Here is a 4825-nt window from a genome sequence, read left to right as displayed (position 1 = left end):
TATGCTTCAGTCGGAGGGTCAAGCTAGTCAGCATTGCCTGGTTCCTGGGCAGACTCAGCTCCAGCAGTGGAAGAGGCAGGCTTGACTTTCATCTGGGCTTCCATCGCTCTCTGTTCAGCCTCTATCTCCCTTAGCTTGGCTTCCTCTTCGTCTTCTTCAGCCTTCAAAATTTCGAGCTCAAAAGGAGTAGGGAACTTCATATGGGGATCTTCGGGATCCTGGACCCAGCTAGCACACTTGGCCCAATCTAGAGAAGGCTCAGCATGGAGAGCCACCCTCCTAGCCACCTTAAACCCGTTCGTGTAACCCATCTCATACTCTTCCTGGGTATAGAGGCGAACTTGGAGCAAGCACTAGCGGAAAAATAGCTATCCGTAACGGGCAAAAACAGCCTATCCGTAACGGGCAGCGGGCGTTACGTATGCTGCCGTTACGGATAGGATATGTTATTCGTAACGGGCGCTGCCCGTTACAAATAACGGGTTATTTGTAACGGGCAGTCTGAGTGCCCGTTACGAATAACCCCGTTATTCGTAACGGGCACTCAGACTGCCCGTTACGAATACAATTGAACCCAAATTAAAAAAAAAAAAAAAAAACCCAGCAGGTGATACCTGCTAGTATGCTGCCAAATTTTAATTACTATTATAAATTATCAATTACAAAAAATAAATAATATTTTATACAAATATACAGTTATTCAATTAGCAAAAGCTATACAACATTCACATGATTTTATCAATTAAAGAAATTAAAAACAAGTCATGCACTTGCTAATTGCTATAACTAAGATGAGATTCAAATTCAATACGTTGCTCTCTCGTTTGCTCATAATTCGAACTGTTTCAGCAATAATAGCAGATTGTTGTTCTTTGTCGGGTTGTTCCTGTTGTTGTTTAATTTTGGCGTGATTTCAGCAAAGGGGGCAGTGGAGGAGGAACTGGAGGAAGCACTACCAACCGTGTTGATTGTTGAACTGTTGAAGCCCCTGGAGAAGATCTGAGTAGCATATCTTGCCGTACTCTCGGTTTACTTATCACCATACCCAAACTAGCAAAGAAAGATCCAAAATCAGAAAAAAAAAAATAATAATAAAATCGATAGATCTGAAGCAAAAAAATGCAAACTACACTAGTGAAGAATCAAACACAACATGCCTATATTATTTATTAAAGTTAAAAAAATAATATATACAATTTTAGCTTTACAATTTTACAAACCTGATTTTCAGCTCCCATAGGCACAACAAGTGAACCGGGAATGCTAGAGCCATCACTACTTGTCATGTATCTCTCCTAATCAAGAAGAACCTGCAAAAAAAGAACTATTAAATATTAATCTGCATAGTTAAAAATACACACACACACATCAGGTTGAGGGCAGTGCTTGTAAGGCTTACATATATACTGCCTATGGAAATCATACAATGAATACAATAAAAGGAAAGGAAAATACCTGCTTAATAGTCTCTTGATGGGTGGCCAGAAGCTCTTAGTATTTCTCCTGCAAGTCTGACATCTCAGTTTGAAGTTTCTCATATTCAGCAACAGTAGGCCCCCCTAATTTTTGTTGCACACATCTTTAAAACAAAATTTATAAAACATTAGGGTAGATGTTCATAATTAAAACAAGTTGTCATAACTTATAATCAGTAGTTGTAGAATTATTAATAAAAGCACGGGGCATCTGTTAGGGAGTGGAATGACTGAATGAGCTCCAATCCCATCCAAAAAGAAATACACCACTCCAAAAGTTTCCATTAAAATAAGTGTCTATAAACGAGTAACCAGTGAAATATATACGGATAAATCCCATAAGAGAATTTAAACGGTAGACAACAAATCCGACAACAAATCATATAATAAACTTGATAAGAAACAATTTGGTAGGGCGTTTAGAATATGGGACCTTACTAAGAGTCTACTTAGTATTTATGTTCATAAATCTTGCAATAAACATGAAAATGACAGTAGCAGGTATCTCTTTAAGTGGCAACTTAAACCACACGACATCTTGGATGAGAAATCACCAGAAAGTAAGATCATAAGGAATGTCAATGGTATCAATTTCCTCATTTCAAGGACACTTGAGAACGAAACAGATAAACAAGAATCAAAACAAATCTTAGTCATATGTCAAGTTATCCTACAAATTTTGTAGAACAAACCAGAAAACAAAGATGAACAACTGCCAAAGTACACAACTCGAACTGCATTCGTTCCCAAAATCATAACTTTCCTCTAATTCTACCAAGTTAAACCACCATAAACATCATCTCACCAGTACCTTTGAATAGCAGGCATAAATGCAGACGCTAACTTTCTATAATTAGACAACGTATACAGATGATGCTTTTACTCATATATCAGTATCAATTGTAATTCTCTGATATAACCAACTTGAATGTTCATCTTCTCTTTGATAACAAATAGGCACGTTATGCATTAATACAATCTTAACAAGTCATTGAATTTCTTCTCAAATTGACGCAGTCGGAAAGGTAGCAAGAAAAGCAAGCGCTAATCCTTCGCAAACAGACAGATTTACAAGCGATAAATATGTTAAAATACTCCGGAATCCACCAGAAAAGAGTATTACTCTTGAGATTGTTATAAAAATGTCAAAAACTGAATATTAAAGACGGCTAAAACGTTTAAGTAGTCTAAACAAAACCCTAATGCGAAAATAAAATAAAAATAAAATCCGGAAAATGTTTAAACGCTATTTTCGAGCCTTAAACGAACTCGGATGGCTTAAAAAGCCTGTCAGTCACAGCGCTGTGTGTTGGACTCATTGGCCCGTTTCAATTTTCGAAAACGTATTTTATTAAGCAATCTGACTCCGGGAGCCCGACTAGTAGAAATCATTACCCTTAAAAACTGAAAATCAAGCTTTATGACGTTGCACTTCTTCGTCGAACCGAGAAGCTAACCTCTCTACGTCACAAATCTAAGCGGCCAACTACATACTTTATCTTAAAATCGCAACTATTCATGGAGTCAAATTAAGTATATAACAGTAATACCACCATTTAATCGTCCATTTTAATTTTAATACTAATTAATTCCCCCATAATTCTATAAGATCTTAGATCTTAAGAATCCAGAAATGAACAACACATTTCGAATTATTTATTGCACAAATTAAACACTTATTAATTTTAAACTCTATTTATATACCAAATCCCACTAAAATTGATTAAATAATTTAAGTATATACCACCAATTTTATCATTAATCAATTAACCCACAATTCTTAAAATAAAAATTCACATGATTTGAGATCTTGATCCCTAGAAAAAACAGTCCATTTCAAATCAAAAATTCTACAAATCAATCATTTACTCATTTCATTAAAATCATCACAACATGAATCAAACCCAACAAGATCCAATCCATAAAAACAATAAAACCCCATTTAAGATCTGGAAATTTCCAAAATCAAGGGCAAATCACAGATAAAAAAAAGGGGATTAAATCGAAAAATGACGAGATAAATGAAATTATACCTGGGTAGAGAAGATGTAGCAAGAACACCAACGAACTTCAGCAACAAGAGTAGTACGAGTCTCAATAAGAACAGCAGTTTGAATAGTCATATGAAGAGATCCAGTCATCTTAGCACCTTTAAAAGGTTGAGAAGGACCAAATTCAGTACGGCAAGACATAAGTCCAGGCATTTCAACTTCAGCAAGCTCGATTTCGAGTCTACCAGAGGTGGTCTTCTCGGCTGACAATGGAGTCGCCGCCATTGTTGTTGAGCTTGAAGAACAGGAAGAGAGAGAAGACGAGTGAGGAAGAAGAGAAATGCGGGAAGAGAAATGAGCAGTGTTGACAGTGATTTGAGGAGAGAGAAAGAGAAGATGAGTGAGGAAGAAGAGAAATGCAGAATGAGAGAGTGATTTGAGGAGAGAGAAAGAGAAGAGGAGTGAGGAAGAAATGCGGCTGGGGATTGTTCCTCTAGGAACCGATCTTTAACCCTAGGGAGTTATTTAGTTGTAACGGGATTTATATTTTTCCGTTACAATTAATAACTATTCGTAACGGGCATTAATTTGCCCGTTACGATTATTAATTATTCGTACCGGACATTTTTTTGCTCGTTACAAATAAGTTTTTCTGTAACGATCAAAAATTTTGCCCGTTACAATTACTCTTTTTGTAACGGATTTTATCATGTCCGTTACAAATAGGGTGTTATAAATGACAATTTTTCCACTAGTGAAGGCTTCAGCATTAGCCAACTTCCTTTAACTCTCCTCCAAATCTTTTTTGGATTTGTCAAACTCATTAGTGAGTTTGGAGGAAGAAGTCTTCTGTTCATTTAGCTCTAACTGAACCCTTGAAGCTTCGGCCTTAGCTTGGGACAGGTTATCCTCCTTAACCTTCAGCTTACCCTTCAGATCTTGCAGCTTCTGATCCTGGTCATCAGCAGCAGCTCGAGCTGCGGAAAGCTGAGCGTCCCTAGCCTGGAGTACCTCTTCAGCAGCCATCTTACTGGATTCCAGGGACTCCAGCCTCTACTGCATCTCTTGGACTTGCCCAGCTGCCTCATAAGCCACTGCCACGCAATGGCCGCTTTGAAGCCAAGGATGTCGAAGGCCCCGAACTCATTGATGATCTTCTCCTCGGCCATTAGAGTTGGGAAGACTTCAGTCTCCATGGCATGGTAGAAGGTCAGGAGGGCTTGGGCAGCCTGCTTCTCGTATTTCTCAGCCTCGGCCTGCTTCTCTTCAGCAGCCTGCTTTGCCTCTTCTTGGGCAATATTTGTGTCCTCCCAGGCATTGTCCAGTTTGTCCTGGAGAGTGTCTATCAACTCTACAGTG

At 38.2% G+C, this 4825-nt stretch overlaps 1 long non-coding RNA gene across 1 annotated transcript; it reads right to left on the bottom strand.

The window, feature by feature from the left end:
* Positions 1-629: 629 nt before the first annotated feature.
* LOC145559680 (uncharacterized) lies at positions 630-3957 on the bottom strand. Its single transcript, XR_014092864.1, has 4 exons — positions 3509-3957; positions 1456-1579; positions 1221-1310; positions 630-1050 (listed from the first exon to the last, which is right to left on the bottom strand). It is a non-coding gene; the product is annotated as an uncharacterized LOC145559680 (long non-coding RNA).
* Positions 3958-4825: the final 868 nt, after the last annotated feature.

Source organism: Chenopodium album, chromosome 9, assembly GCF_948465745.1.
Source record: "Chenopodium album chromosome 9, dcCheAlbu1.1, whole genome shotgun sequence".
Lineage (NCBI taxonomy): Eukaryota > Viridiplantae > Streptophyta > Magnoliopsida > Caryophyllales > Amaranthaceae > Chenopodium > Chenopodium album.
Note: the sequence above shows the minus strand (reverse complement) of the source record. Positions and strands in the feature narration are given on the sequence as shown.